A 12,936-nucleotide genomic window follows, 5' to 3' on the forward strand; every position below is an offset into this window, starting at 1 on the left:
AAAACTAGTTATCAGCAAACACTAAAAGTTATGTTTTATTCAGCTATTCCCAGCTATTCAGCTATTTTGTGGTGACAAAAGGAAGCCATTCAACTTGGATGAGAGGGAGAAATGCAAAAGGTTTGATTTCTGTTATATAGAGACTGAAAATTATTATTGAATTTTTAGTACTGAATTACACATATCCCATAGGTACTGAGTACAATGATGGTTACATTTTTAGTGAAAATATTTTATTTCATCCCAGATGTCAGAACGTCTTCAAAGTCATGTCACAGAAAGGACATTTCCTTACTATTTCTCTAAGGTAAAGATTTAAATTCACGCATCCCATTTTGGGAAAGATTTTTCAGGTGAAGTTGTATGCCACTCATGACTCCTTTTCTCCCCCAAAAAAGAGGAGGCAAATTAATTGTCATACTTTAGCTTGACTCATGGCTAAGTCCATAGGATAAAATATCAAGAAAGCATGACTGAAAGATGCTGTTTCCACTGTATTCATGTTAATAATGCCATTAGAAAACATTTATGGAGAGTTTCCATGTGCCTTACTTTATTATCATTATCCCATCAGGTTCATACAACAGCCCTATGAGGCCTAGAGAGTTATAGTGACTTTCTTAAGGTCTCATAGTTAGAAAAATCCTACTCAGGTTTCCAGGCTAATTTCAAAGTCAATGTTATTAACCACTCTAATGCAAAGGTATCAAAATTTGTCATCTTCTTTTTTTTTCACCCTCAAAGGAGAAAAAAAAAATCTTTGGAGAAATAATAAAAAACTAAAGTAAATCTATTCTCTCTGCACCTCTGGAGGGTAAATTTTCTGCTCTGTGGAGTCAGAAGGAGAGAATCAGTCAGAGAAATAATAAAAATGATGACAACTGTGTCAGTTCTATAGAGGAGAGGAAAATGAATTACTTCATGGCATCAGGGTGCATTTGGAAAGTAGGACTTCAAGGAATCCTGGAAAGAAATTTTATTTCTGAATGGTGTATGATCCTCTCCCCATGCCCCAGAATTAGGCCAAAAAGAATCCACTCACTCCAAACAGGGGTAGATATCCACATAACTCTTTTTCTTTCTCTCTCTCAAACTTTAGCATTAGTATGGACCCCAAATTTACCACTTGTACAACTAGACACATGAGCATTTCCAGCTGAGAAAACGAATTTTTCACACATTGCTGGAATCCTTATCCTGAGCAGACACAGCATCCTCTCAGCACATGGGCTTTCTGAGTGAAATCAGTGCTGCTGTCAGGATCCACGTTTTCAATCTATATTCATCCACACGGCATCATATCTTCTTGGGGAGGGCATTGTCATACAGTTGAAGCTAATGTTCTGGCAGGCTTTTATCTTGCTACTCTATCATTACAATCCCAACTGAACCAGAAGGCCTCGGGGGGTTTTCTGTTGCTCTCAGTCAATCAGTATGGCAGATACCAACTTTTCATAACGAACTGATCCAAAGTAGGCAGTCACTGCATGGGGTTTCCGCTTTCAGCATCTCTTCCTCCTCCTACATAAGAAATCTGGAATAATTAATGGGGGAAAAATTAGAAGTGTTAGGTTTTGCAGTATTTGACCAGGTGACAAGTTTCAATTATTGTTTGTAAATTTCTAGTCTTATCTGGAGCTGCTACCTAATAAACTGCTGCTAAAATTTAAGTTCAGGAAGAGCTTTCTGAGCTGTATACTGTTAACGGCATCTCCTTCAGGAGACAGTCTTTAGATTCTATGGGGCAAAATGATCCTAGTAATGTGAGATGCAAATAGAACTGGTTAGTTGTATGTATATATATCACAGTATATACATTTTCCCTGTTATTATTTTTAAAAATTTTTGGACATTATTTTAGATGTATGTTTCCTACCTTCTTAAACAAAATATATTGAATATAATTTAACTTTACTCTAGAGCGCTCAGAACATCATTGTAACTATCCATTAATGGTTATGGAATGATGATGCTGTATTGGATTCTATACAATTTCATTAAGTCATGTCTTGTTGTAAGCCACCATTTCTTTCATTCAGTTGTTCATTCTCTGAATTCCACTTATTTGCCAAACTTAAAAAAAAAAAAATCAATGAGCCAAATCAGGCATTGCCTTTGTCTTCTTGGACTTAGTCTAGTCTGAGAGGTAGGTACAGATAGAATAAATACACAAAAAAATATAAAATTTAAATTTAATAAATGCCAAGAAGAAAAAGAACAGGATGTCACCAAGGAGAAGGATCAGTTCAGTTCAGTTCAGTCGCTCAATCGTGTTTGACTGTTTGCGACCCCATGAATTGCAGCATGCCAGGCCTCCCTGTTCCTCACCAACTCCCGGAGTTTACTCAGACTCATGTCCATCGAGTCAGTGATGCCATCCAGCCATCTCATCCTCTGTTGTCCCCTTCTTCTCCTGCCCCCAATCCCTCCCAGCATCAGAGTCTTTTCCAATAAGTCAGCTCTTCGCATGAGGTGGCCAAAGTACTGGAGTTTCAGCTTTAGCATCATTCCTTCCAAAGAAATCCCAGGACTAATCTCCTTCAGAATGGACTGGTTGGATCTCCTTGCAGTCCAAGGGACTCTCAAGAGTCTTCTCCAACACCACAGTTCAAAAGCATCAATAGAATCAATGAAAGAGTTAGGGCAAGACTTTGAGGAAAGGGAATTTCCCTGGTGAGGTTTTAAAAATTAGGAATTAGCTGGAGGAAAATAATAGCATGTGTAAGGAATTTAAGGTTAGAAAGACCTCAAATACTCAAAGATTAGATGAATGGAAGGCCAGTGCTACCATGAAATGATGTGGGAGGGGGATTTCAGAAGGATATTTATGTTCTTTTTTAAATGTCTTAAGAGGAAGAAATTCTAATTAGTTCCTATTGAGTGATTTTTAAATTTCAGGAAAATAGTCACAAATTTAAGGGGAAAAATGATACAAAAATAACTTGATACTCTTAAGAATGAATAAGGATTTAGGTCAAACACAGATATAATTCACAAATTACCTTTATGTTTGTTGTTCATCTTCACAATTTCCCCTAAGTTATGAGGATTCCCCATGGAAATTAAAATGAGTCTGACAAGGGATAAAATAAACAAACAAAATGCCAATTGAAGCCCTAAAGTCACTACTTCTCAGATTCCCGCCTCATTAGACCTCAGGAGTTTCTATAAAGGGATTATTAAACAAATGAATTCTTATTTTAGTTCCTGTAGCATGTTACTAGTGTGAAAACAATTTATATGTAAAACAAATTAAATTATGGTAAATTAGCATAAAGTTCAGTATTATACAGCAAATTTTAAAATAGTAAAAGTGTTTGACTTATGAAAATTAAAAATAAGATGTTTTCTCAAAAAATCTCCCTCCTTTATTAGACCATATTTTTTTTTCTTTTGGAAAAAATTATTAAAACAAAAACATACTTGAATTATGCCTATAATTCACTTGCATTATAGATTAGTACTTAAATAAACATGTAGAAAATATTTTACTTCCTAGAAATTGATTTTCTGTTGATTTAAAAAAAAGAGAGAGAGATTCATAAGATGCATGGATTGCTTCTTAAATTCAATCCAAGCATTGAAATTCATTATCCAATTAATGGTACTCAGTATGTGTTATTCATAAAATACCCATAAAATCGATCATTAAAACTCAGAGCAATAGATTTTTATACTAGAATGTATGTGTACTCAAGACAAAACCAATTCTAGTGCCTGCTAATACCAGTGTTATTAGAAAACCTTTTCCTTGTTTTACTTTTTCAATGTAATTAGAAATTTGCTTAAAAATCCCCACTGACATGCAATGTTAATATTGGTGCAATTAATGAAATGCTAATATTTATGAATTAATTGGCAAAAATCTTGATGAAAGGAAGCTAACAGAAATCACTTATGCAGAATCTACCAGAGGACAAGATTTGTCCTTGGTGACTTGCTCATTTTGCTTTCAGAATGTTATTTAGTAAAATAGTCAGTGGTATTTCAGTAAATTCTTGGTTGAAAGAATTCTCTAAGACAAAGTTAACAAGCTAGTTTCTAACATAGATGTTAATTGGAGATGTAGGAATTGATATTTCTCAATCACTAAAATATGCAGGAATAAAAATGTGATTCTTTTATCTACAACTCAGCTTTGTCTTGAGCTTTCCTTTTCCCTGAGGGCCAAACATACAGTCTTAGTCCATTCTATGTGGACTCACTTATTTTAGGATTAAACTACTTAATTCAGTACTTACTCTACTCCCCCCACTTCTACCAGCATCTCCTCTAGGTTCATCTGACTTTCTAAACATTATGTCAGTATTTGCTAAACCTGCTTTGTTCCAATTTATTTTCCATCCACAGTGACATGTTGTTTTCTTCTTTGGCATCTTTGTGCCACATGTGAAATTTCTTACCTGTGTGTCAGCTATTAATAATCAATGTCAGAACACCATCATCTTTGGTTCCACAAGAATACAATTAGCAGCTCGCCTGCCTTGTTACACGGACTGGGGGTAATTTGTTGAGGCATGCTCTATCCTCCCAAACCATCTTGGTTTTAGAAACTCTCAGCAAAGTGTGGTGCCTGCTACGGTAGATAGGGGCTTCCCTGGTGATTCAGTGATTAAGAATCTGCCTGCAATGCAGGAGGCATAGGAGACGTGGATTCAGTCCCTGGGCCAGGATGATCCTCAGGAGGAGGAAATGGCAACCCACTCCATTATTCTCGCCTGAAAAATTTCATGGACAGAGGAGCCTGGCAGGCTACAGTTCGTGGAGTTGCCAAGAGTCAGCCATAGATGAGCAACTGAACAATGACAGCAAAGAATATATAGACAGGGCTCAGGTCCCATGTAATGCTGGTGATATTAGACTGTCTTAGAGGAATCACAGCTGAAGTACAATGAAGTATGTATCTTGGTAAATATTCTTCAAAAGGGTTTTTTTTTTTTTTTTCCTTAATTCTACCTAACTTTTGGCTTTTGTACACTGAGTCTCGCATTTGACGTCTTTTATTTTCTGTCCCTACCAAAGCAACTTCCATTTAGGAAACAGTGGACTCATGAGGGCCAGGCAACAAGTCAAAAATTCGCTGATCCTCAAAGGTACATAAAGCTCCTTGGTGAGTGCTTCATGCTCTGCCATTGTTACATACTTTCTTTATCATTCTAAAACTTGAACACTAGGTCAAACTTGGAAGTTAAGAAATTAAAAAATTATAACAGAAAGGGTGAAAGAGAAGAAGGAAGGAGGAAGGAAAGTATGCATATTAGTATGTGCTCAGAAATCAGACCTTTAATATAAACTCTCAAAATATCATTAAAGTGAAAGTCGCTCAGTCATGCCTGACTCTTTGTGATCGCATGGACTATACAGTCCATGGGATTCTCCAGACTAGAATACTGGAGTGGGTAGCCTTTCCCTTCTCCAGGGGATCATCCCAACCCAGGGTTCGAACCCAGGTCTCCCTCATTGCAGGCGGATTCTTTACCAGCTGAGCCACAAGTTTAGGGATAGATAGGGCAAGAGAGTAAATTGAGGAAGATACCTCCTATCTATCTCCTTTTCACTCCTCTCCTGACAATATTCATATCTTTTTGCACAGCCCTTCCTATCTACCCAGGTTCCAGCTCCAGGTGATACCCATGGGTATTTTAGCCATGTGTTAGATTATCATTTTATTGTTTAAAACATTTTCCTTTAGAATTTCTTTCCATGAAGCCAACGGTTATACAATCATTAAGTCCAATCTGTATTTTAGCAAGGGCTTCTTAGTGGTAAACTCATCACAAATGTACCCAAATTATTTTGAGGTACAAAGCAGGTCAATGGTGAAAGCAGTTTATGTCAGACTGGCTACCTTGTGATCACCCAAGGACATGGTTTGGACCATCTTCCAATTAATAGGTAGGCTATGGAGAACTTAGGGCAATTGAAAGAAAGTTTATTAGTCATACAAGGGATTACTGGGAAAGGCAGGGGAAGCACAGAAATGTCCCACAGAAAGCTGAGCCTTTATCATGGTTAAGGAGTGAGATTAGCGCATTTTCTAGGTTAGGTTTGTGATTTGTGAAGTTGGAATGTTCCAAGAAGGCCACAGCAGGGCACATGTACCAACTTTATTATCAACCTGTCTGGATGTGGAGCTAACAGGAAAGGGGAAACTGAGGTTTAAAAGAAGTCAGTAGTATGCTCTCTTTGACAGCACATATACTAAAATGTATTCCCTAGTGGCTCAAACAGTAAAGATTCTGCCTACAGTGCAGGAGACACAGGTTCTATCCCTGGGTCAGGAAGATCCTCTGGAGAAGGAAATAGCAATCCATTCCAGTATTCTTGCCTGGAGAATCCCATGGACAGAGGAGCTTGGTTTGTCATAGCCCATGGGGTCACAAAGAGTCAGACACTACTAAGTGACTAACATTTTCATACTTCATACTAAAATTAGAATATTAGCATGGCCCCAGCATAAGGAGGACATGAAGATTCATGAAGTATTCCACTGTTTTGCTTTGGACTAGTAGGTGCAAATCACTATATGTGGAATGAATAAACAACTAGCATGGGGAACTATATTCAATATCTTATAATAAACCATTAGAAAAAGAATATACTTATGTATAACTGAATCACTTTGCTGTACAGCAGAAATTAACACATTATAAATCAACTGTACTTCAATTAAAAAAGAAAGTCAGTGGTCTAATACCCAAAAATAGAGTCAAACTCTATTATATTGGTCTTTACCTGCTTGGTTAGAATGCCTAGGGGCTTCTTACTCCAGAAACCAAGGACAGCTTCCTCAGAGACTAAATGAGGATGAAGCAAGGGGTGCTAAGAAACCAGACTGACTAAACAAATTTGGAGAAAAAATATTAAGGTCCCTGCCTTCCTTTCATCCTTTCATGGCTGCATCCTGAGCTAAATGTGGGATCACACACAGAGGAGCAGTGTAGTGATGGACCTCCACGACTCTCAGATACAACTTTCCTAAAGGGCTGGAACCCTTTAGGTATAAAAGATCTTTTCATTCTTCTAAAACTATGTGCTAGCAAAGTATCACTATTTGTAGGGCAGGAGCAATTATAAAACATTTGTGATAGATTTCAAAATCAGGCCTTCATGTGTATTCATTCATTCACATCTTTTTTTTCATTCATCTTTTTTCCAGTGAATAAAAGAACCTATTAGCAACTCAGGTACTTTTCCATGTGCTATGGTACATTGAGAAGCAAGATAAATCACTTGTTCCCATGGAGTTTGTTTTTGTGGGAGGTGACAGATTTTTTTTTTTTTAAAGAAAAATTTCAGTTCTATTAAGTGCTATAAAGAATACTGGGTTCTATCTTAGCCTGAGATGCCAAGGAAGGCAGATTTTGGGGGATTGATGGCTAGCCTGAAACCTGAAGCATCAGTCTAGAAAGTCTTTAAAGAAGTTAATGCTTGGTGCAGGAGTTCCCATTTTCCAATTTTCGTGTTTAGCCAGCACTATATTTAATTGGCCAGATAGAAATAGGGCAGAAATTGAAAATAGGCCTCTCTGCCTCTGTAATGAATTAAATAGTTTTCCATAGCATTAGCTGTAAATGACACTACTGAACTGACAATTTCTTTCTTGTTTGGGCTTCATTTAAACTTCTGAATGGTATTAAGAGGTTATTAGAGATTAATCTCCAATTAGGTATTCTGATAGCCCAAGAAATTGTCAAAGGGTCCCTCTGGCCATACTTTTTAGCATTAAAGAGATATTGAATTAATAATATTTTGCCATCTCTTCAGACCTTTAAACTCCTGTGACTAATGTCCAATCATTTAGCCCACTTAAACAGAATGTCACACTGTGAGCCTTCCATTCTGAATAGGTCACCGTAGGCTAGAGCTCATTAATGTTGAGTGTCCATTTCAGAAGCTACAGCAGTCACTCAGCCCCTATGTTTTAAGAAAATAAGTAGAAAATTGTTTTCTCCCAAATGGAAGGGTTATGAAGACAGTGCCATATGTCATTATTACTGTGACTAAAAAGTGTCATCGCAGTTCTGTAGTGCTATATAATGCTCCCACATAAGGCCATAAAATCATGTTGGGTTAGTGAGTGAGGCCTGTGGCACACTTCCCAGACCCTCTGGAGTGCTGTGGACTGCACAGGACAGCGTCCAAAGCCCAGCATCAGAAAGCAGGAGCAGCTGTGCAAGGCAATTGTGATTTATGTGGGATTCTCATCCATTAAAACAGGAGGTGAATGAATTGACCAAGTATCTGCAGCAAGAAGTTAAAGGAAAAGGTCAGGAGGGGATAACCTGAAAAGAATCTCCCTCATTGTGTTAATCTGAAAAGTTAAGAGCTCCTTTTCTTTCTCTCTTACACTTATTTTAAAGCTTGTATTTTTAGTAGACTATGAGAAGATACGTTATCACTTAGGGGTGTAGCTTTCAACTAATGTGTTTCTGTACCTGGTCTCTGTAGCTGCATTGCATCCATTAGGCTAATGTGTAATCAATAATAATAAGACTTACCAAGGTGTAAATTGTAGGGCTTGGCTAATTGTGATTTCTAAACTGGCATTTTCTAAGGAGGAAATACATGGTAGAACTCATTCATTGGTTTGGATTAGGCGACTTGTATAAACATCTGTTAACTTTGGCTCTCAGTGTTACTTCCCCCTTCTGGTAGAAGCTCCTCCATTTGATTTTCCTTTAGGGAACCATGGTCTTCCTTCAACTTCACTTTTCTGCATTTTTGCTGGGACTGTCAATAGCAGTAACTCACCTTCCTGAGCCAAGAGTGGGGAGACATGTGACCCAGATTACACCAATAGGACTGTCCTTCTGCTGTGTTTGAATTTTAAGAAGATATACAGGGATAGAAAATGGTTGGGCCTGATAAAACACTATGAAAAGCTGAAGAGAATTCCTGTGGGTTTCTTGTTTCTTACATTGCTGAAGCAGTGCTAAATCCTGCTCTTATGAAAAGTTGGTTGTAAAGGATTCCCTTATTTGGGGAGCTATTCTATTTCCTTCCAATATATTCAATTTAAGCAAAATTAATTGTTTCTATTGTGGCCCAAGAACATTGACTGATACCATGACATCAAAACCTTCATCCAATAGATAAGCTAAATAAATCATTGTTTGGACAAAAACATTAAGAATAGAGTAGGTATAGGTGATTGTATTATGTGGAAATGTGTTTGGTGGGGGTAGGACATTGAAAAAAAAGTAGTGGGGGATTTTGGATTTGGAAGGTTTTAAATACTAGACCCTGGAATTTGCTTTTTGGTATAGTACAAAGGAACAGAAAAAAGACAACCCAATTTCTATACTATTCTCATGACATCCAAGACCTTGTCTCATGACATCTATGGATTTCAGTTATCGTATCTATGAAGTGATGGAGGTGGGCTGGATGATCTGAAGATCTTGTTTAGTTCTTTGGTGATGTAATAAACATATTATTACTCTGCAAGCCATGGTGAAATGTTGAGCAGAAGAATGACCATATAAAAACCATGTTTTAGGATTAATGTAAAAAATGACATGTCTGTAGTTAAACTTGACATAGAATATCTGAATTCTTCATTACTCATTATAATTTTAAAAACAAGTTTGCAAAATACCTAGACCTTTAGAGCAAGAAAACTACATGGGATTGCTAGATAAAGTCAAAGGCAAGTGAGTAAAGAAAAAGGCTGACCTAGCATGTTAGGTGCAAATTTTATTAGGGATAACAAAAATTCATTTAAGAAAAGAAATTCTAATGGGCATGAAAAAAATCAACAAACTTTAACAAAATTCCTTAAGCAGATATATATAATTTAAATGAATGACTGCCTAGTAAGCAAAAGTAAACTTATTTTGATTATTTGAAATGATTTTAAATTTACCTCATATCTGACAGTGTCGAAATGTTGAAATGGCATTTAAAAATGATTTAAACATGGAACTGATCTCTCAGTCTGAAAACTACTCTGTTACCAATACATTCTTTAACATATGTTTGCCTATGAAATATAACACAGAGAAAATGCACAAAACAAAAATCAAAACAATGAATTATCATAAAGCCAGCATCCATGTAACTACCACTCAAATCAATAAATAGATCAGAATGTGCAATCTAAAAGCCTCTTCCTACCTTTTCCCCATCACTACTTCCTTGTCTCCAAAGGAAACATCATCCTGACATTTACTACTATCGCTCCCTTGGTTTTACCATCTAATCCTGGGCTAGCTTTTCCTGTTCTTTTAAGTTTGTCCTAATAGAAATATATGACTTCTTTCACTTATTATAGTTGTGAGATCCATCATTGTTGTGGAAAGCTATATCTCATTCATTTTGCCTATTGTATTGTAATCACACTGGTTTAGTTGGTAAAGAATCCTCCTGCAGTACAGGAGACTGCCTGTAATGCAGGAGACATGGGTTTGATTCCTGGGTCAGGAAGATCCCCTGGAGAATGAAACGGCAACCCACTCCAGTATAAATACTGGGAGGTCCCCTGGACAGAGACGCCTTTGTCCATGGGGTTGCAAGAGTCTGACACAAGTTAGCAACTAAAGTACCACCACATAATAAGCCACATATGAAGATGATACAATGTATTTATCTATTATAGTATTAATGACTATGGGGGTTATTTACATTATTGATTCTAAATCATACCACTCAGCTTTTGTATACATATTTCCTCAAGTTCATGTAGTTACATTTATATTGGGTGCTTTTTATAGAATGGAGTTTCTGGGCAATGGGATACACTTTAGCAGTTATATGTCCACTTTAGCAGATAATGTAAAAACATTTTCTAAGAGGTTGTAGCAATTTATATTCCAATCATTGTGTGAGAGTTTTTATTTATCCACATATTTGACAATGCTTGTGAAAGTATTTTTAATTTTAGCCAATCTTGAAGTGAAGTGAAGTGAAGTTGCTCAGCCGTGTCCGACTCTTTGCGACCCCATGGGCTGTAGCCTACCAGGCTCCTCTGTCCATGGGATTTTCTAGGCAATAGTCCTGGAGTGGATTGCCATTTCCTTCTCCAATCTTAGGCATGTGAAGTATTACTTCACTGTGAATTTAATCTGCATAATCATAAGTAATAAATTTAAATATTTTTATTTACTTCTTGCATGTCTTTTTTTGTGAAATGTCCATTCATATCTAATTTCTTGCATCTTTGGCCAGATAACTTTCATTAGTTTTGGAAGGTTTATAGCTATTATCTGTTCACATATGATGGCTGCTTTTTCCTCTTTCTAAATATTCTTTTCTTAGTATAGTTTTATGGCTGTTACCCTTCTTGTACTTTCTTTCATATTGCTCTCTCTGCTTCATTCATTACTCTCATTATTCATCTAGTTCACTAAGTATCTTGTCATTTCTGTTTAACTTGTTAATCTCATCAGCGCATTCCTCATTTTGATTACTGTATTTTTATATTCTGAAATTTTCGCTTTTTTTTCCTGCAATTTCTGTTGTTGTTGCTGCTGCTGTTGTTGTTCAGTCACTAAGTCTTGTCCAACTCTTTGCAACCCCATGAACTGCAGCATGCCAGGCTTCTCTGTCTATCACTATCTCCCTGCGTTTGTTCAAACTATGTTCATTGAGTCATTGATGCCATCTGACCAACCCATCCTCTGTTGCCTCTACTCCTCTTGCCTTCAATTTTCCCAGCATCAGGGTCTTTTCAAATGAGTCAGTTCTTTGCATCAGGTGGCCAAAGTATTAGAGCTTCAGCATCAGTTCTTCCAAAGAATATTAAGGGTTGATTTCCTTTAGGATTGACTGGTTTGAACTACTTGCTATCTAAGGAACTCTCAAGAGTCTTCTCCAGCACCACAGTTCAAAAGCATCAATTCTTTGGCTCTCAGCCTTCTTTATGGTCCAATTCTCACACCCATACATGACTGCTGGAAAAACCATAGCTTTGACTATACAGACCTTGGTCGGCAAAGTGATGTCTCTGCTTTTTAATACACTATCTAGGTTTGTAATAGCTAGTCTTCCAAAGACCAAGATTCTGGAGCCCAAGAAAGTGAAATGCAACTCTATTTCCACATATTCTTCATCTATTGGCCATGAAGTGATAGAACTGGATTCCATGATCTTCATTTTTTGAATGTTGTTTTAAGCCAGCTTTTTCACTCTCCTCTTTCACCTTTATCAAGAGGCTCTTTAGTTCCTCTTCGTTTTCTGCCATTAAAGTGGTAGCATCTGCATATCTGAGGTTGTTGCTAGTTCTCCCAGCAATCTTGATTCCAGTGTGTGATTCATCCAGCCCAACATTTTTCATGATGTACTCTGAATATAAGTTAAATAAGCAGGGTGACAATATATAGCCTTTCCTTTTCCAATTTTGAACCATTCTGTTGTTCCATGTCTGGTTCTAACTGTTGCTTCTTGTCCTGCATACAGGTTTCTCAGGAGGCAGATAAAGTAATCTGGTATCTCCACGTCTTTAAGAATATTCTACAGTTTGCTGTGATCCACACAATCAAAGGCTTTAGCATAATCAATGGAGCAGAAGTAGATTATTTTTGGTAATTCCCTTGCTTTTCTATGATCTAGCATATGTTGGCAATTTGTTCTCTGGTTTCCAAATCTGGAGATTTAGAAGGTTTCTAAATCCTTTCTAAATTCTAAAGACTTTTCTAAATCCAGCTTGAACATCTAGAAGTTCTTGGTTCATGTACTACCGAAGCCTAGCTTGAAGGATTTTGAGCATAACCTTGCTGGCATGTCCAGTGAGTGCAATTGTACGGTAATTTGACATACTTTGGCATAGCCTTTCTTTGGGATTGGAAAGAAAACTAATTTTTTCAGTCCTGTGGCCATTGCTGAGTTTTCCATACTTGCTGGCTTAATGAGTGCAGCACTTTAACAGCATCATCTTTTAGGATTTGAAATGGTTCAGCTGAAATTCCATCACCTCCAATAGCTTTGTTCATAGTA

At 37.0% G+C, this 12,936-nt stretch overlaps 1 non-coding gene across 1 annotated transcript; it reads left to right on the forward strand.

Annotated features, from left to right (window-relative positions):
• Positions 1–6,394: 6,394 nt before the first annotated feature.
• Positions 6,395–6,497, forward strand: LOC128051804 (U6 spliceosomal RNA). The gene has a single exon (XR_008199739.1). It is a non-coding gene; the product is annotated as a U6 spliceosomal RNA (small nuclear RNA).
• Positions 6,498–12,936: the final 6,439 nt, after the last annotated feature.

Source organism: Budorcas taxicolor, chromosome 7 (assembly GCF_023091745.1).
Source record: "Budorcas taxicolor isolate Tak-1 chromosome 7, Takin1.1, whole genome shotgun sequence".
Classification (NCBI taxonomy): domain Eukaryota; kingdom Metazoa; phylum Chordata; class Mammalia; order Artiodactyla; family Bovidae; genus Budorcas; species Budorcas taxicolor.